This window comes from Bombina bombina, chromosome 2, assembly GCF_027579735.1.
Source record: "Bombina bombina isolate aBomBom1 chromosome 2, aBomBom1.pri, whole genome shotgun sequence".
In the NCBI taxonomy this organism is placed as follows: Eukaryota; Metazoa; Chordata; class Amphibia; order Anura; family Bombinatoridae; genus Bombina; species Bombina bombina.
The window spans coordinates 327926948-327948383 of NC_069500.1; the positions used below are offsets into that span (position 1 = coordinate 327926948).

The 21436-nt window shown below is 40.3% G+C and overlaps 1 protein-coding gene across 1 annotated transcript in view; it reads left to right on the forward strand.

Moving 5' to 3' along the window:
- Positions 1-21436, forward strand: part of TAOK3 (TAO kinase 3) — a gene marked incomplete in the record, with an annotated part of 945289 nt that overhangs the window by 41472 nt on the left and 882381 nt on the right. The window contains 1 exon segment of the mRNA XM_053701678.1: positions 10273-10361.

Sequence of the window (21436 nt, forward strand, 5' to 3'; positions counted from 1 at the left end):
ACGAAAGTTCATCCTGCTCTGACCTAATGACCTTACTTAACTTAGTATCATCTGCAAAAATAGAGATGTCGCTATTTAATCCTAGCTCCAAGTCATTTATAAAAATATTAAAAAGAATAGGGCCCAGCACTGATCCCTGGGGTACTCCACTGATTACCTTTATCCAATCTGAGTATGATCCATTTACTACTACTCGTTGCTCCCTATCTTTTATCCAGTTATTTATCCACAAACTAACATTTTCAGCTATTCCCAGCATTAATCTCTCATGTGGCACTGTATCAAACGCCTTTGCAAAATCTAAGTAAATCACATCAACTGATTGCCCTTTATCTATCTATATTTCTCCAACATTGGTGTGTCCGGTCCACGGCGTCATCCTTACTTGTGGGATATTCTCTTCCCCAACAGGAAATGGCAAAGAGTCCCAGCAAAGCTGGCCATATAGTCCCTCCTAGGCTCCGCCCACCCCAGTCATTCTCTTTGCCGTTGCACAGGCAACATCTCCACGGAGATGGTTAAGAGTTTTTTGGTGTTTAAATGTAGTTTTTATTCTTCTATCAAGTGTTTGTTATTTTAAAATAGTGCTGGTATGTACTATTTACTCTGAAACAGAAAAGGATGAAGATTTCTGTTTGTGAGAGGAAGATGATTTTAGCAGACAGTAACTAAAATCGATTGCTGTTTCCACATAGGACTGTTGAGATGAAGTAACTTCAGTTGGGGGAAACAGTTAGCAGACTTTTCTGCTTAAGGTATGACTAGCCATATTTCTAACAAGACCATGTAATGCTGGAAGGCTGTCATTCCCCCTCATGGGGACCGGTAAGCCATTTTCTTAGTCAAACAACCAGAATAAAGGGCTTATTATGGGCTAAAAAACTGGTAGACATTTTTATGGGCTAAATCGATTGCTTTATTTGGGAATTTTATTCAGATTTAGGCTGACAATTTGCATTTATTATCTTGGGGAACGTTTATTAAACGGCAGGCACTGTGTTAGACACCTTTTCCAGTCAGGGGGCCTTTCTAGTTATAGACTGAGCCTCATTTTCGCGCCATTACTGCGCAGTTGTTTTTTGAGAGCAGGGCATGCAGATGCATGTGTGAGGATCTAAAAATTGCTGGAAAAGCTTCTAGAAGGCGTCAATTGGTATCGTATTCCCCTCTGGGCTTGGTTGGGTCTCAGCAAAGACTATAGCTGGGACTGTATAGGGGTTAAATTTATAAACGGCTCCGGTTCCGTTATTTTAAGGGTTGTGCGGTGAAATTTTGGTAATTTTTTAACAATTCCTTCATACTTTTTCACATATTCAGTAATAAAGTGTTTTCTGTTTAAAATTTAAAGAGACAGTAACGGTTTTGTTTTAAAACGTTTTTTGTGCTTTATTGACAAGTTTAAGCCTGTTTAACATGTCTGTACCTTCAGATAAGCTATGTTCTATATGTATGAAAGCCAATGTGTCTCCCCATTTAAATTTATGTGATAATTGTGCCATAGCGTCCAAACAAAGTAAGGACAGTACTGCCACAGATAATGAAATTGCCCAAGATGATTCCTCAGATGAGGGGAGTAAACATGATACTACATCATCTCCTACTGTGTCTACACCAGTTTTGCCCACGCAGGAGGCCCCTAGTACATCTAGTGCGCCAATGCTTATTACCATGCAACAATTAACGGCTGTAATGGATAACTCCATAGCAAATATTTTATCCAAAATGCCTACTTATCAGAGAAAGCGCGATTGCTCTGTTTTAAACACTGAAGAGCAAGAGGGCGCTGATGATAATTGTTCTGTCATACCCTCACACCAATCTGAAGGGGCCATGAGGGAGGTTTTGTCAGATGGAGAAATCTCAGATTCAGAAAAAATTTCTCATCAAGCTGAACCTGATGTTGTGACATTTAAATTTAAATTAGAACATCTCCGCGCACTGCTTAAGGAGGTGTTATCTACTCTGGATGATTGTGACAACTTGGTCATTCCAGAGAAATTATGCAAGATGGACAAGTTCCTAGAGGTTCCGGTGCACCCCGACGCTTTTCCTATACCCAAGCGGGTGGCGGACATAGTAAATAAGGAGTGGGAAAAGCCCGGCATACCTTTTGTTCCCCCCCCTATATTTAAGAAATTATTTCCTATGGTCGACCCCAGAAAGGACTTATGGCAGACAGTCCCTAAGGTCGAGGGGGCAGTTTCTACTCTAAACAAACGCACTACTATTCCTATCGAAGATAGTTGTGCTTTCAAAGATCCTATGGATAAAAAATTGGAAGGTTTGCTTAAAAAGATTTTTGTACAGCAAGGTTACCTTCTACAACCAATTTCGTGCATTGTTCCTGTCACTACAGGAGCGTGGTTCTGGTTCGAGGAACTAGAAAAGTCGCTCAGTAGAGAGACTCCATATGAGGAGGTTATGGACAGAGTTCACGCACTTAAATTGGCTAACTCTTTTATTTTAGATGCCGCTTTGCAATTAGCTAGATTAGCGGCGAAAAATTCAGGGTTTGCTATCGTGGCGCGCAGAGCGCTTTGGCTAAAGTCTTGGTCAGCGGATGTGTCATCCAAGACAAAATTGCTTAACATCCCTTTCAAAGGTAAAACTCTATTTGGACCAGAATTGAAAGAGATTATTTCAGACATCACTGGGGGAAAGGGCCACGCCCTTCCACAAGATAGGTCTTTTAAGGCTAAAAATAAGTCTAATTTTCGTCCCTTTAGCAATTTCAGGAACGGACCGGCCTCTAATTCTGCATCCTCTAAGCATGCAAGGCTGGAACAAGGGTAAGCAGGCCAAGAAGCCTGCCACTGCTAACAAAACAGCATGAAGGAGTAGCCCCCGATCCGGGACCGGATCTAGTGGGGGGCAGACTCTCTCTCTTTGCTCAGGCTTGGGCAAGAGATGTTCAGGATCCCTGGGCGCTAGAAATAGTTTCTCAAGGTTATCTCCTGGAATTCAAGGAACTACCCCCAAGGGGAAGGTTCCACATGTCTCACTTATCCTCAAACCAAATAAAGAGACAGGCGTTCTTACATTGTGTAGAAGACCTGTTAAAGATGGGAGTGATACACCCAGTTCCAATAAAGGAACAAGGAATGGGATTTTATTCCAATCTGTTCGTAGTTCCCAAAAAAGAGGGAACTTTCAGACCAATTTTGGATTTGAAGATCCTAAACAAATTTCTCAGGGTACCATCGTTCAAGATGGAAACCATTTGAACGATTCTACCCACTATCCAGGAAAGTCAATTTATGACTACCGTGGATCTAAAGGATGCGTATCCACAAAGAACATCATCAGTTCCTAAGGTTCGCTTTTCTGGACAAGCATTACCAGTTTGTGGCCCTCCCATTCGGGTTAGCCACTGCTCCAAGGATTTTCACAAAGGTGCTAGGGTCCCTTCTAGCGGTTCTAAGACCGAGGGGCATTGCAGTAGTACCTTACTTGGACGACATTCTAATACAAGCGTCGTCCCTGTCAAAAGCAAAGGCTCATACGGACATCGTTCTAGCCTTTCTCAGATCACACGGATGGAAGGTGAACATAGAAAAAAGTTCTCTGTCTCCGTCGACAAGAGTTCCCTTCTTGGGAACAATAATAGATTCCTTAGAAATGAAGATTTTTCTGACAGAGGTCAGAAAATCAAAACTTCTAAGCTCTTGTCAAGTGCTTCATTCTGTTCCTCGTCCTTCCATAGCGCAGTGCATGGAAGTAGTAGGGTTGATGGTTGCAACAATGGACATAGTTCCTTTTGCACGAATTCATCTAAGACCATTACAACTGTGCATGCTCAAACAGTGGAATGGGGATTATACAGACTTGTCTCCAATGATTCAAGTAGATCAAAAGACCAGAGATTCACTCCGTTGGTGGCTGACCCTGGACCATCTGTCCCAGGGAATGAGCTTCCGCAGACCAGAATGGGTCATTGTCACGACCGACGCCAGTCTAGTGGGCTGGGGCGCGGTCTGGGAATCCCTGAAAGCTCAGGGTCTATGGTCTCGGGAAGAGTCTCTTCTCCCGATAAACATTCTGGAACGGAGAGCGATATTCAATGCTCTCAGAGCTTGGCCTCAACTAGCAAAGGCCAAATTCATAAGGTTCCAATCAGACAACATGACGACCGTTGCATATATCAATCATCAGGGGGGAACAAGGAGTTCCCTGGCGATGAAAGAAGTGACCAAAATTATTCAATGGGCGGAGGATCACTCCTGCCACTTGTCTGCGATCCACATCCCAGGAGTGGAAAACTGGGAGGCGGATTTTCTGAGTCGTCAGACATTCCATCCGGGGGAGTGGGAACTCCATCCGGAGATCTTTGCCCAAATAACTCAATTATGGTTCATTCCAGACATAGATCTGATGGCGTCTCGTCAGAACTTCAAGGTTCCTTTCTACGGGTCCAGATCCAGGGATCCCAAGGCGACTCTAGTAGATGCACTAGTAGCACCTTGGACCTTCAACCTAGCTTATGTATTTCCACCGTTTCCTCTCATTCCCAGGCTGGTAGCCAGGATCAATCAGGAGAGGGCCTCGGTGATCTTGATAGCTCCTGCGTGGCCACGCAGGACTTGGTATGCAGACCTGGTGAATATGTCATCGGCTCCACCATGGAAGCTACCTTTTGAGACAGGACCTTCTTGTTCAGGGTCCATTCGAACATCCAAATCTGGTCTCCCTCCAGCTGACGGCTTGGAGATTGAACGCTTGATTCTATCGAAGCGTGGGTTTTCAGATTCTGTGATAGATACTCTGGTTCAGGCCAGAAAACCGGTAACTAGGAAAATTTACCATAAAATATGGAAAAAATATATCTGTTGGTGTGAATCCAAAGGATTCCCATGGAATAAGATAAAAATTCCTAAGATTCTCTCCTTTCTACAAGAAGGTTTGGAGAAAGGATTATCTGCAAGTTCTCTAAAGGGACAGATCTCTGCTTTATCTGTCTTACTACACAAAAGACTGGCAGCTGTGCCAGATGTTCAAGCATTTGTTCAGGCTCTGGTTAGGATCAAGCCTGTTTACAGACCTTTGACTCCTCCCTGGAGTCTAAATCTAGTTCTTTCAGTTCTTCAAGGGGTTCCGTTTGAACCTTTACATTCCATAGATATTAAGTTACTATCTTGGAAAGTTTTGTTTTTGGTTGCAATTTCTTCTGCTAGAAGAGTTTCAGCGTTATCTGCTCTGCAGTGTTCTCTGCCCTATCTGGTGTTCCATGCAGATAAGGTGGTTTTGCGTACTAAGCCTGGTTTTCTTCCTAAGGTTGTTTCTAACAAAAATATTAACCAGGAGATAGTTGTACCTTCTTTGTGTCCGAATCCAGTTTCAAAGAAGGAACGTTCGTTACACAATTTGGACGTAGTCCGTGCTCTAAAATTCTATTTAGAGGCTACAAAAGATTTCAGACAAACATCTTCCTTGTTTGTTGTTTATTCTGGTAAAAGGAGAGGTCAAAAAACGACTTCTACCTCTCTTTCCTTTTGGCTTAAAAGCATCATCCGATTGGCTTATGAGACTGCCGGACGGCAGCCTCCTGAAAGAATCACAGCTCACTCCACTAGGGCTGTGGCTTCCACATGGGCCTTCAAGAACGAGGCTTCTGTTGACCAGATATGTAAGGCAGCGACTTGGTCTTCACTGCATACTTTTGCCAAATTTTACAAATTTGATACTTTTGCTTCTTCGGAGGCTATTTTTGGGAGAAAGGTTTTGCAAGCTGTGGTGCCTTCCGTTTAGGTAACCTGATTTGCTCCCTTCATCCGTGTTCTAAAGCTTTGGTATTGGTTCCCACAAGTAAGGATGACGCCGTGGACCGGACACACCAATGTTGGAGAAAACAGAATTTATGCTTACCTGATAAATTACTTTCTCCAACGGTGTGTCCGGTCCACGGCCCACCCTAGTTTTTTAATCAGGTCTGATGAATTATTTTCTCTAACTACAGTCACCACGGTACCATATGGTTTCTCCTATATATATTTCCTCCTGTCCGTCGGTCGAATGACTAGGGTGGGCGGAGCATAGGAGGGACTATATGGCCAGCTTTGCTGGGACTCTTTGCAATTTCCTGTTGGGGAAGAGAATATCCCACAAGTAAGGATGACGCCGTGGACCGGACACACCGTTGGAGAAAGTAATTTATCAGGTAAGCATAAATTCTGTTTTTTACTTACTTTCTCATAGAATCTAATTAGATTAGTTTGACATGATCTATTTCTCATAAAACCATGCATTTAGTTTACACGAATATGCTCATCAATATAATCCCTTATAATCCCTTCAAATATCTCCCCCACTATTGATGTCAGACTAACTGTTCTATAGCTTCCTGGATCATCCCTACTTCCCTTTTTGAAGAGTGGCACCACACCAGCTTTACGCCAATCCTTGGGTACCATGCCTGAGGATAATGAGTCTTGAAAAATTAAGAGTAGAAGTTTGTCTATAACAGTGCTAAATTCCCTTAACACCCTTGGGTGTATTCCATCTGGGCCTGGAGTTTTATTTACCTTAATATTATCCAATTTGTTCCTGATATTCTCTATACATAACCCAATTAATGGTATGGGCTGGCATGTTCTATTTTGTTCCAAAGTATCATCCAATGGTTCCTCTCTTGTGTATACTGAAGAAAAAAAATGGTTTAGTATCTCAGCCTTCTCCCTGTCACTGTTAATCATGCTACCCTCCCCGCATTTTAATGTACCTATATTGTCTTTCTTAGATGTTTTGCTATTTATGTATTTAAAGAACCTTTTAGGGTTAGATTTAGAATCATTTGCAATTATTTTTTCATTTTCAATTTTGGCTAATTTGATTGCTTTTTTGCATGCTTTGTTACATTCCTTATAAATATGGAATTTTGAGTCTGTACTATTTTCTTAATAATTTAAATGCCCTACGTTTTTTTCCTAATTTCTCTTAGCACATTTATATTCAGCCACATTGGCTTGGATTTTTTATTTTTATAACCATATGGTATTTGTTGATATATATTTATTTAACAAAGTTTTAAATATTATCCATTTATCCTCTGTATTTTTATTAGAGAATACTTTGTCCCAATTTATGTTATTTAATGATGTCCTTAAATCGTTGAATTTTGCTTTCTTAAAATTAAAAGTCTTTGTTAAACCTTTAAGACACTGCTTATGAAAAGAAATTTCAAATGTGACCATGTTATGATCACGGTTACCCAAATGTTCTTTTGACTTCTATGTTTGATATTATATCTGTATTATTTGATAGCACTAAATCCAATATAGCGTTACTCCTAGTTGGCTCCTCTATTAATTGTGACAAGAAGTTATCCCTGTGAACATTTATAAATCTATCCCCCTTAGCTGAATTACAAGTTTCATTGGCCCAGTTTATATCAGGGTAGTAAAATTTCCCATAATTAGCAGCCTTACCTATTTGTATTAGTAGTTGATTTTCATCCAGGTCACTAATGTTGGGGGGCTTGTAGTATGTTCCTAGTAATATTTTAGGATTTTTTCCCCCCACTCTTTATTTCCACCCACAGGGTCTCTACATTGTTGCCTGTATCAGAAATATCTTCCCTTTATTGTAGGTTTAAGGTTAGGTTTAATATACATGCAGATTCCTCCACCCTTTTTATTTCTGTCCCTCCTAAATAAAGTATACCCCTCTAAGTTAACTGCCCAGTCATGTGAATCATCCCACCAAGTTTCATTTATACTGATAACATCATAGTCCTCTTCTGCAACTAAGAGCATCAGCTCCCCCATTTTACCTGTCATGCTTCTTGCATTTGTTGTCATACATTTCATTTTCATGTGCTTTCTGCTTATACTTGGTGTGCTTTCCTCCATACCGTCTAATGTGACATTTCTTAAGTCATCTCTTCCTTGAGATATCAAAGGACTGACAGATTCACAGACTGATATCTCTATTCTATTGTGTTCTAACTGACCCTCCCCCCCTTTGCCTAGTTTAAAATATTCTCTAAACGTGCTACCATCCTTTCCCCCAACATACCTGCACCCATGTCATTCAGATGCAATCCATCCTTACTGTACAAATTGTACCCAAGTGAAAAGTCAGCCCAGTGCTCTAAAAAGTCAAACCCCTCATTTTTACACCATGTTTTTAACCATGAATTAACAGACCTTAGCTACTTCTGCCTTACTGAATTATCACACGGCACTGGTAATATCTCAGAAAATATTACTTTGGAGGTCCTTGCTTTATGCTTGCTACCTAACTCCCTGAAGTCATTTTTTAGGACTCTCCATCTCCTGCTGATTCCTTCATTAGTACCAATATGTACCATGACTGCAGGATCAGACCCACATCCCTCTAACAATCTATCAATACGCTCCACAATATGCCTAACATGAGCCCCTGGAAGACAGCAAACTGTTCTATTTAAAGGGTCTGGATGACAAATTAACCTATCAACCTTCCTAATAATAGAGTTTCCTACCACCAACATCTGTCTCAGGCCCTGACCTGTATGCCCCTCTTCCATGACTGAAGGACTGTTAACTATAGTATGCCCCTCTACCATGTCTGAAGGACTGCCCACTATAGTATGCTGCTCTTCCACAACTAAAAAACTGTTCACTATACTAGGCAACACTAGGACTAGGACTGCCACCCCTGAACTGATATCCCCAACATCTTCACTTAATCTGGCAAATCTGTTGGGGTGTACCAGCTCAGAACTGGCCTGTCTCTTCCGCTTACCGTTACCTTGCCCTCTGTGACCCAGCTACATCCTGGAGTCTCCTCATCTGAATCCTCCCCATTCCCACTGCTAGAACCATTAACAATTAGCTCAGTCCTATCCATTTCCCTTTCAAGTTTCTGAATTTCATGCAGTGTTGCAATTTGTTCCTCCAGAACTCCAATATGAGTTTCTAAAGAGACAATATGCTCATATTTACCCCTAACATATAATCCCTGAAGTGGCTGCTCCAGTGATGCAAACATATGGCAAGCTATGCACTGAATAAGATTCTCACACATTCTTGCTAAAATATTTAACTTAAAAGTATAAAATAATTATATTTCCCCTTGGTTACCCCAAACCCCTGTTTTCATAACTACCTTGGTTAGCTAACTATTATACTTAAACAGACAATCTTACTTTAACAGAGAATCAGTACAGCAACCCTGAAAGAGCAAGCTCCCAGAGTAAATGTGCTAAATTTATAGTCTAGCTAGGCCTAAACAGCAGAAAAAAAATCCCACCCCTAATTACTCACACAGGAAACAAGGAAAAAAAAAAAAAAAAGAAAGAAAAAAATTAAAATTTATAAAAAAAAAAAAAAAAGGATAGATACAAACCAATAAACAGTTATTTTGTTTTATAAAATGCAACCCTTGCAAAATGGTATCTTTAGAAAGTCCATTTAATGGCGAGAAAAACAGTATATAATGTGTGTTGGTACAGTAAATGAGTAAGAGGAAAATTACAACTAAACACAAACACCGCAAAAATGTAAAAATAGCCTTAGTCCCAAACGGACATAAAATGGAAAAGTGCTGTGGTCATTAAGGGGTTAATTAGTAGTGGGAATAGCTGTTACTAAACCCATACAGTAGTATATTTTTGTTATTGCATAGACCCAGTCACGCATATATGATGTCACTGCAGTTTTCTCTGGTCTCTTCCCCATTATACAAAATGCATTAAACGGTTGTATTATTGCTTTAGATTATGTGCATTTCTTAAAAGCCGCTCATTCTGTTTGATACATTTTAGCGCTTATGTTTGTCATTTTCAATTGTTTTGGGCTCAGGAACAACAATGCATTACTGAAAGCTAGCTGCTGATTGGTGGCTTCTCAGAAATGCCTCTCTTATTGGTTGTTGTTACATGTTGGGTTTCATGTCCCTTTAAGTTACTTCACTGGAAAGGGATAAGGAGAGGACCCACACTGAGGCCAATTGCAGCATGTTCTGAGTGCTTTCCACTTTGCAGTATGGGATGCTTCTGAATGAATCTGCTTTTTTTTATTGTGTCTTGACTTGCAGCTTGCTATTTCCTCTACATTCCCTCTAATAAAAAAATAAATAAAAAAAATCACTATGATGGTATCCATCCAGTTAATAGAGGAACATTAGGATTATGCATAAACATTTAAGAGGGGTTCAGTTTATTGATATGTTTTAGCTATTACTAAACAAAGGGGTTCTATTTTGGTTTCAAAATGAAGTTATTTTTTCCTGTTTGTTTCTGTTTTTAACTTTTTAGGCTTTGAATTCTTTCTTTTTCTTTCTATATCATTGTAGGAAACAAGCAAGCCACCTCCCCTTTAGTGCAGTACAACGAATCAATGGTGTATCAGACCAAAGGAAAAATTTGAGACCTTCAAACATGGGTAAGTAATTATGTAATCTTGGATTCAAAACATGTTTGGCCTATTACAATATTTGTACTTTTTTGTTTTCCTGATTTTTGTAAATACCTCAATCGGCAACACAAGTACAGGTCAAACAACTCACTGGATATTGTAAATATTCTTTATATAACATAGATCAGTGGCTGTTAATGCTGGGAAGCTAGTAGAGCTTAGCTTGCTATAAATTGAATAAATAATTTAAAGGGACACTAAACCCTACATTTATCTTTCACAATTCAGGTAGATGATACAATTTTAAACAACATTTCAATTGACTTCTATTATCTAATTTGCTTCATTCTTTAGATATTCTTTATTGAAGAAATAGCAATGCACATGGGTGAGCCAATCACACAAGGCATCTATGTGCAGCCACCAATCAGCAGCTACTGAGCCTATCTAGATATGCTTCTCAGCAAAGAATATCAAGAGAATGAAGCAAACTATATAATAGATGTAAATTAGAAAGTAGTTTAAAAGTGCATGTTCGTTCTAAATCATGAAAGAAAAAATGTGGGTTTCATGTCCCTTTAAGATCATTTGCAACTGCTCTCTATAAGGGTACTATTTTAACCTCTGCATTTGTAAATGCTTGTTCTCCAGCTGAAAAAAAAATCACATACATAAATTTCTTTGTGTAGCACATTCATGTAAATTAACACTTCTAGGACTTGCTAAGGAGGTGTATGTTTTACTTACACACCAATGAATGCCACTGAATGCATGTAAATATAAGCAGAATCTATATGACGCCTACTGTATATCTCTATTGAAACAAGCTTTTATTCATGTTTTGGCTAATATAGTAATCATTCTTCATAGAACATTTTAATAAATATTGTGCATATCCAGTAGAATACTAAAGTTCTTTTACATTATTTTATAAATTTAATTTTTGTGATCCAGAAAATGATATAAGTTTGTAATTGCATGCTTATGCATTTTATGTTTTGCATTTTGTTTATGCATATAAGATTAGGACTATATAGATCCTTGTGTTTCTTATCCAAACAGGTGTTGCAGATCCTGTTTTCAAATGTTGGTTACTTCCAAATTATGTTGATACCATTTTATGTCAACTTTGTTATAGTTATGCCAAGCCCCACTAGATGAGGGGGGGGAGAGAGAGGGGAAGAGATGGGGGGCAGAGAGAGAGGGAGGGGGGGGAGAGGGAGGGGGGTGAGAGAGAGAGCGCAAAAGAGAGGGGGGAGAGAGAGCAAAAGAGGGGGAGAGAGAGTGCGCGCAAAAGAGAGGGGGGAGAGAGAGCAAAAGAGAGGGGGGGAGAGAGAGCAAAAGAGAGGGGGAGGGAGAGAGCGCAAGGGGTGGGACCGCTGTACTGCAAAAAATGGCCCGTGTGAACGGGCTTTAGGACTAGTAGTACTATAAGGAGCATATAGGATCGTATATTAGGGAATTGTAAAGTACATATAGTACTTTACAATTCCCTCTATTTTCTATGTTTTTTCTATTAGAGTAATAAGTGTTAACATATTTTGATGAAATCTCTCCACCTTTTAGTTTGCAGAAAAAAATGAGATCTGTAGGGGGAAAATGTTTAGATATCTCTTAACTGGAGGAGAATTTTCAGCTATACCCATGGATTGCTACTGTTTAGACCCACTAGCAGAAGGGGAAAAACTTATTTAAAGGAATAGTCTAGTCAAAATTAAACTTTCATGATTCAGAGAGAGCATGCAATTTCTCCAACATAGGTGTGTCCGGTCCACGGCGTCATCCTTACTTGTGGGATATTCTCTTCCCCAACAGGAAATGGCAAAGAGCCCAGCAAAGCTGGTCACATGATCCCTCCTAGGCTCCGCCTTCCCCAGTCATTCTCTTTGCCGTTGTACAGGCAACATCTCCACGGAGATGGCTTAGAGTTTTTTGGTGTTTAACTGTAGTTTTTATTCTTCAATCAAGAGTTTGTTATTTTAAAATAGTGCTGGTATGTACTATTTACTCTGAAACAGAAAAGTGATGAAGATTTCTGTTTGTAAGAGGAAAATGATTTTAGCAACCGTTACTAAAATCGATGGCTGTTTCCACACAGGACTGTTGAGAGGAATTAACTTCAGTTGGGGGAAACAGTGAGCAGACTTTTGCTGCTTGAGGTATGACACATTTCTAACAAGACGATGTAATGCTGGAAGCTGTCATTTTCCCTATGGGATCCGGTAAGCCATTTTTATTACATAAGAATAAAGGGCTTCACAAGGGCTTTTAAGACTGGTAGACATTTTCTGGGCTAAAACGATTGATATATAAGCATTTTTAATACTTCATAGCTTTGAGGAATTATTTTATTCTTGGGAATTATGTAAAATAACCGGCAGGCACTGTATTGGACACCTTATCCTCTAGGGGCTTTCCCTAATCATAGGCAGAGCCTCATTTTCGCGCCTCTATTGCGCACTTGTTTTTGGGAAGCATGACATGCAGATGCATGTGTGAGGAGCTCTGATACATAGAAAAGGCTTTCTGAAGGCGTCATTTGGTATCGTATTCCCCTTTGGGCTTGGTTGGGTCTCAGCAAAGCAGATACCAGGGACTGTATAGGGGTTAAATATAAAAACGGCTCCGGTTCCGTTATTTTAAGAGTTAAAGCTTTCAAATTTGGTGTGCAATACTTTTAAGGCTTTAAGACACTGTGGTGAAATTTTGGTGAATTTTGAACAATTCCTTCATACTTTTTCACATTTGTAGTAATAAAGTGTGTTCAGTTTAAAATTTAAAGTGACAGTAACGGTTTTATTTTAAAACGTTTTTTGTACTTTGTTATCAAGTTTATGCCTGTTTAACATGTCTGAACTACCAGATAGACTGTGTTCTGTATGTGGGGAAGCCAAGGTTCCTTCTCATTTAAATAGATGTGATTTATGTGACACAAAATTTAGAGAAAATGATGCCCAAGATGATTCCTCAAGTGAGGGGAGTAAGCATGGTACTGCATCATCCCCTCCTTCGTCTACGCCAGTCTTGCCCACACAGGAGGCCCCTAGTACATCTAGTGCGCCAATACTCCTTACTATGCAACAATTAACGGCAGTAATGGATAATTCTATCAAAAACATTTTAGCCAAAATGCCCACTTATCAGCGAAAGCGCGACTGCTCTGTTTTAGAAAATACGGAAGAGCATGAGGACGCTGATGATATTGGTTCTGAAGTGCCCCTACACCAGTCTGAGGGGGCCAGGGAGGTTTTGTCTGAGGGAGAAATTTCAGATTCAGGGAAAATTTCTCAACAAGCTGAACCTGATGTGATTACATTCAAATTTAAATTGGAACATCTCCGCGCTCTGCTTAAGGAGGTGTTATCTACTCTGGATGATTGTGAGAATTTGGTCATTCCAGAGAAATTATGTAAGATGGACAAGTTCCTAGAGGTCCCGGGGCCCCCCGAAGCTTTTCCTATACCCAAGCGGGTGGCGGATATTGTAAACAAAGAATGGGAAAGGCCCGGCATACCTTTCGTCCCTCCCCCTATATTCAAGAAATTGTTTCCTATGGTCGACCCCAGAAAGGACTTATGGCAGACAGTCCCCAAGGTCGAGGGGGCGGTTTCTACTCTAAACAAACGCACCACTATACCCATAGAAGATAGTTGTGCTTTCAAAGATCCTATGGATAAAAAATTAGAGGGTTTGCTTAAAAAGATGTTTGTTCAGCAAGGTTACCTTCTACAACCAATTTCATGCATTGTTCCTGTCACTACAGCAGCGTGTTTCTGGTTCGATGAACTAGAAAAGGCGCTCAATAAAGATTCTTCTTATGAGGAGATTTTGGACAGAATTCATGCTCTCAAATTGGCTAACTCTTTCACCTTAGACGCCACTTTGCAATTGGCTAGATTAGCGGCGAAAAATTCTGGGTTTGCTATTGTGGCGCGCAGAGCGCTTTGGCTAAAATCTTGGTCAGCGGATGCGTCTTCCAAGAATAAATTGCTTAACATTCCTTTCAAGGGGAAAACGCTGTTTGGCCCTGACTTGAAAGAGATCATTTCTGATATCACTGGGGGTAAGGGCCACGCCCTTCCTCAGGATAGGTCTTTCAAGGCTAAAAATAAACCAAATTTTCGTCCCTTTCGCAGAAACGGACCAGCCACAAGTGCTACATCCTCTAAGCAAGAGGGCAATACTTCTCAAGCCAAGCCAGCCTGGAGGCCAATGCAAGGCTGGAACAAAGGTAAGCAGGCCAAGAAGCCTGCCACTGCTACCAAGACAGCATGAGATGTTGGCCCCCGATCCGGGACCGGATCTGGTGGGGGGCAGACTCTCTCTCTTCGCTCAGGCTTGGGCAAGAGATGTTCTGGATCCTTGGGCGCTGGAAATAGTCTCCCAAGGTTATCTTCTGGAATTCAAGGGGCTTCCCCCAAGGGGGAGGTTCCACAGGTCTCAATTGTCTTCAGACCACATAAAAAAACAGGCATTCTTACATTGTGTAGAAGACCTGTTAAAAATGGGAGTGATTCATCCTGTTCCATTAGGAGAACAAGGGATGGGGTTCTACTCCAATCTGTTCATAGTTCCCAAAAAAGAGGGAACATTCAGACCAATCTTAGATCTCAAGATCCTAAACAAGTTTCTCAAGGTTCCATCGTTCAAAATGGAAACCATTCGAACAATTCTTCCTTCCATCCAGGAAGGTCAATTCATGACCACGGTGGATTTAAAGGATGCGTATCTACATATTCCTATCCACAAGGAACATCATCGGTTCCTAAGGTTCGCCTTTCTGGACAAGCATTACCAGTTTGTGGCACTTCCGTTCGGATTAGCCACTGCTCCAAGAATTTTCACAAAGGTACTGGGGTCCCTTCTAGCGGTGCTAAGACCAAGGGGCATTGCAGTAGTACCTTACTTGGACGACATTCTGATTCAAGCGTCGTCCCTTCCACAAGCAAAGGCTCACACGGACATCGTCCTGGCCTTTCTCAGATCTCACGGGTGGAAAGTGAACGTAGAAAAAAGTTCTCTATCTCCGTCAACAAAAGTTCCCTTCTTGGGAACAATAATAGACTCCTTAGAAATGAGGATTTTTCTGACAGAGGCCAGAAAATCAAAACTTCTAAACTCTTGTCAAGTACTTCATTCTGTTCCTCTTCCTTCCATAGCGCAGTGCATGGAAGTAATAGGTTTGATGGTCGCGGCAATGGACATAGTTCCTTTTGCGCGAATTCATCTGAGACCATTACAACTGTGCATGCTCAGTCAGTGGAATGGGGATTATACAGACTTGTCTCCGACGATACAAGTAGATCAGAGGACCAGAGATTCACTCCGTTGGTGGCTGTCCCTGGACAACCTGTCACAGGGGATGAGCTTCCGCAGACCAGAGTGGGTCATTGTCACGACCGACGCCAGTCTGGTGGGCTGGGGCGCGGTCTGGGGACTCCTGAAAGCTCAGGGTCTTTGGTCTCGGGAAGAATCTCTTCTCCCGATAAATATTCTGGAACTAAGAGCGATATTCAATGCTCTCAAGGCTTGGCCTCAGCTAGCAAAGGCCAAATTCATACGGTTTCAATCGGACAACATGACGACTGTGGCGTACATCAACCATCAGGGGGGAACAAGGAGTTCCCTGGCGATGGAAGAAGTGACCAAAATCATTCAATGGGCGGAGTCTCACTCCTGCCACTTGTCTGCAATCCACATTCCAGGAGTGGAAAATTGGGAAGCGGATTTTCTGAGTCGTCAGTCATTTCATCCGGGGGAGTGGGAACTCCATCCGGAAATCTTTGCCCAAATTACTCAGTTGTGGGGCATTCCAGAAATGGATCTGATGGCCTCTCGTCAGAACTTCAAGGTTCCTTGCTACGGGTCCAGATCCAGGGATCCCAAGGCGACTCTAGTAGATGCACTAGTAGCACCTTGGACCTTCAAACTAGCGTATGTATTCCCACCGTTTCCTCTCATCCCCAGGCTGGTAGCCAGGATCTATCAGGAGAGGGCATCGGTGATCTTGATAGCTCCTGCGTGGCCACGCAGGACTTGGTATGCAGACCTGGTGAATATGTCATCGGCTCCACCATGGAAGCTACCTTTGAGACGAGACCTTCTTGTTCAAGGTCCGTTCGAACATCCGAATCTGGTCTCACTCCAACTGACTGCTTGGAGATTGAACGCTTGATTTTATCAAAGCAAGGGTTCTCAGATTCTGTCATTGATACTCTTGTTCAGGCCAGAAAGCCTGTAACTAGAAAAATCTACCATAAAATATGGAAAAGATATATCTGTTGGTGTGAATCTAAAGGATTCCCTTGGGACAAGATAAAAATTCCTAAGATTCTATCCTTTCTTCAAGAAGGTTTGGAGAAAGGATTATCTGCAAGTTCTTTGAAGGGACAGATTTCTGCTTTGTCTGTGTTACTTCACAAAAAGCTGGCAGCTGTGCCAGATGTTCAAGCTTTTGTTCAGGCTCTGGTTAGAATCAAGCCTGTTTACAAACCTTTGACTCCTCCTTGGAGTCTCAATTTAGTTCTTTCAGTTCTTCAGGGGGTTCCGTTTGAACCCTTACATTCCGTTGATATTAAGTTATTATCTTGGAAAGTTTTGTTTTTGGTTGCAATTTCTTCTGCTAGAAGAGTTTCAGAGTTATCTGCTCTGCAGTGTTCTCCTCCTTATCTGGTGTTCCATGCAGATAAGGTGGTTTTGCGTACTAAACCTGGTTTTCTTCCGAAAGTTGTTTCTAACAAAAACATTAACCAGGAGATAGTCGTGCCTTCTTTGTGTCCGAATCCAGTTTCAAAGAAGGAACGTTTGTTGCACAATTTGGATGTAGTTCGTGCTCTAAAATTCTATTTAGATGCTACAAAGGATTTTAGACAAACATCTTCCTTGTTTGTTGTTTATTCTGGTAAAAGGAGAGGTCAAAAAGCAACTTCTATCTCTCTCTCTTTTTGGCTTAAAAGCATCATCAGATTGGCTTACGAGACTGCCGGACGGCAGCCTCCTGAAAGAATCACAGCTCATTCCACTAGGGCCGTGGCTTCCACATGGGCCTTCAAGAACAAGGCTTCTGTTGATCAGATATGTAAGGCAGCGACTTGGTCTTCACTGCACACTTTTACTAAATTTTACAAATTTGATACTTTTGCTTCTTCTGAGGCTATTTTTGGGAGAAAGGTTTTGCAAGCCGTGGTGCCTTCCATCTAGGTGACCTGATTTGCTCCCTCCCTTCATCCGTGTCCTAAAGCTTTGGTATTGGTTCCCACAAGTAAGGATGACGCCGTGGACCGGACACACCTATGTTGGAGAAAACAGAATTTATGTTTACCTGATAAATTACTTTCTCCAACGGTGTGTCCGGTCCACGGCCCGCCCTGGTTTTTTTAGTCAGGTATGATAATTTATTTTCTTTAACTACAGTCACCACGGTATCATATGATTTCTCCTATGCAAATATTCCTCCTTTACGTCGGTCGAATGACTGGGGAAGGCGGAGCCTAGGAGGGATCATGTGACCAGCTTTGCTGGGCTCTTTGCCATTTCCTGTTGGGGAATAGAATATCCCACAAGTAAGGATGACGCCGTGGACCGGACACACCGTTGGAGAAAGTAATTTATCAGGTAAACATAAATTCTGTTTTTAAGCAACTTTCTAATTTACTCCTATTATCAATTTTCTTCGTTTTTTTGGTAATCTTATTTGAAAAAGCAAAAAACGTAAGCAAACGAGCCGGCACATTTTTTTGTTCAGCGTAGTGATGAACCAAAAATGGACCGGCTCCTACGCTTACATTCTTGCTTTTTCAAATAAAGATACCAAGAGAACCAAGAAAAATTCATAATAGGAGTAAATTAGATAGTTGCTTAATATTGCCTGCTCTATGTGAATCATGAACGTTTAATTTTGACTAGATTATCCCTTTAACAATAAGGAAAATAATACCATTCAAATTTCATATTATAAATAGCATTTCTTTCCTAAGATCTAGTGAGTCCACAACTTCATCAATTACTAGTAGTAATATCACTCCTGGTCAGCAGGAGGCGGCAAAGAGCATCACAGCCAAGCTGTTAAGTGTCACTCCCCTACCCATAATCCCAAGACCTTCTCTTTGTCTCTGTTAAATGGAGGAGGTGAAGTGTTTGGTGTCTGAAGAAAATGAATTTCTTTCTCTACAAGCAAGTTTTGGGTATAGCTGTAGTCCACGTCAATCTCTTCAGTAGGGTAGTGGTGGCTTTAAAGCAGTTAGGAACTTGTATGGTGGGCTTTGCTGTGTTTTCCTAACATGTTGCTGCCCTAGTACAGAAAGTCAGAGTAGACTTACTCTGTTCTTAATTTTTTCCTACAGGCCTCTATAAGGAGTTGGTGTCCTTTCACGTCTTGTGAGCTGTCCTCCTGCCAGACAGCTAGGCTGCAGGTAAGTGCTTGTGTCTTATTGGAGCTGGCACTTTAAGGTTGCAATACATTATTGGGACATAGACAATATCCTCGGTAGGATGTTACCTAAGGCAGTGTGCAGGCACTTAATTGGTATGTGAGAGAGACTTTGTGTATTCCTCCCTCTGGATGAAGGGGTTAACTAATTGTGGGGCTAATTCTTTATTTCTTTCATGTAATTAGCAAGAGTCCATGAGCTAGTGACGTATGGGATATACATTCCTACCAGGAGGGGCAAAGTTTACCAAACCTTAAAATGCCTATAAATACACCCCTCACCACACCCACAATTCAGTTTTACAAACTTTGCCTCCCATGGAGGTGGTGAAGTAAGTTTGTGCTAGATTCTACGTTGATATGCGCTTCGCAGCAGGCTGGAGCCCGGTTTTCCTCTCAGAGTACAGTGAATGTCAGAGGGATGTGAAGAGAGTATTGCCTATTTGAATTCAATGATCTCCTTCTACGGGGTCTATTTCATAGGTTCTCTGTTATTGGTCGTAGAGAGTCATCTCTTACCTCCCTTTTCAGATCGACGATATACTCTTATATACCATTACCTCTACTGATTCTCGTTTCAGTACTGGTTTGGCTTTCTACTACATGTAGATGAGTGTCCTGGGGTACGTAAGTCTTATTTTCTGTGATACTCTAAGCTATGGTTGGGCACTTTTATATAAAGTTCTAAATATATGTGTTCAAACATTTATTTGCCTTGATTCAGGATGTTCAATATTCCTTATTTCAGACAGTCAGTTTCATTATTTGGGATAATGCATTTGAATAATAAAAAATTTTCTTACCTTAAATTTGACTTTTTCCTGTGGGCTGTTAGGCTTGCGGGGGCTGAAAATGCTTCTTTTTATTGCGTCATTCTTGGCTCTTATTTTTTTGGCGCAAAAAAATTTCTTTGTCATTTCCGGCGTCGTACTTGTCGCCGGAAGTTGTTTGTGATTGCGTCATTTTTTTGACGTTTTGCGCCAAAAATGTCGGCGTCGCCGGATGTGGCGTCATTCTTGGCGCCAAAAGCATTTAGGTGCCTAATAATGTGGGCGTGTTTTTTGGCGCTAAAAAATATGGGCGTCATTATTGTCTCCACATTATTTAAGTCTCATTGTTTATTTGCTTCTGGTTGCTAGAAGCTTGTTCATTGGCATTTTTTCCCATTCCTGAAACTGTCATTTAAGGAATTTGATAGATTTTGCTTTATATGTTGTTTTTTCTATTACATATTGCAAGATGTCTCAGATTGACCCTGGATCAGAAGCTACTTCTGGAAAAACGCTTGACTGAGTTCAGTCCTACCAAAGCTAAGTTCATTTATTTTAAATGTTATGAATGTTTATCTTTAGCTATGGTTTGTAATAGGTTATCATGATAAACTTTTACATGCAGAATCCATTAGTATTTATGCTTTATATATTGCCATTCTTTTTACATCTTATGTACAAGAAATATTTTTCTGATTCTATTTTAAAGGCTTTGTCTGACTTTGTGCCTTCTGATAAAATTTTTAGGTCTTTTTCAACTTCTTTTTTAATTATTGAAGTTTCAAATGTCCAACAACATACTAATTTATCCTTCTCTGATGTTTTTTTCTCATTCAGAATTTTCTTCATCAGATATTGACACTAACAAATCTACTTTTTTATTAAAGTACATTTGTTCTTTGTTGAAAAGGTGTTGATTATTTTACATTAAGGTAACTAGTTCTTTTTCAAGACTAGCTAACACTATTTCTGCTTATTTATTCTTCTGTGTTTTCAGAGGTTTTTTTCCAATTCCTTATACTAGGGAATGGAATAGGCTGAGAATTTTCTTTTATTCCTTCTTCAAAGGTTTTAAACTATACTCTTTGCCGGCAGTTTAATTCAATTTTGAGGGTTCTCCAATTTATTGGGGCTATCTATACTCCTACTAATTATGCTATTGTTTCTATAGCAAAATAGTATTTATTTTCCTTTCGATGGTTGTATCTTATTTATGGAAAATTATTTAGTTTCAGGTACTTTTCTTGGACCTATGATTTATTTGGATGTTGCAATTGCTTCATTTTTTCTGTTTACTTTAAGTTCAAGTATCAGATTATGATTTATTTTAGCATTGTTATAGGGACAAAATTTACTAGACTAGGTGCTGTTGCATTTGTCTTGTTGTTTTGCATTTATTGATTATGCAAGTCCACTGTATTGTCTGTTCCTTTAACTGGACTATCATGCTAATAATTTCATTTGTGTCTTCATTTTATTGAATATTTTCGCAAATGAGGTTTAATCTATGTCTTTAGCTGTTTGAGCTAGAAGAATTTTGTGATTTCTAAAAATCCATATTTCTTTTGTCCTAAGATAATCAATTATTTGTTTTATAATTGGATTCAATTCTTAACTGTTACTCTGGGCTTCAAGATTGAGTTCTAAGACTAAAACTTTAAGCTTATACTAGTTTGGTTGTTCTTATTATGGAATGAATTCCTGAATTCTTTCCCAAGTAACATGTTTTTAATTGGAAATTTTTTCCGTTCGAAATCAGCTCCATTAAATTGCGATGTATGTGCCGTATTCCAGCTTGGCTGGCAAGGGGCAGGTTAAGACTTTTTTTAAATTTATTTGGTTCTATTCGGTCCAAATTTCCTATTTATTTTGGGTACTGTTGAAGCATGGCTGGTCACCCGTGG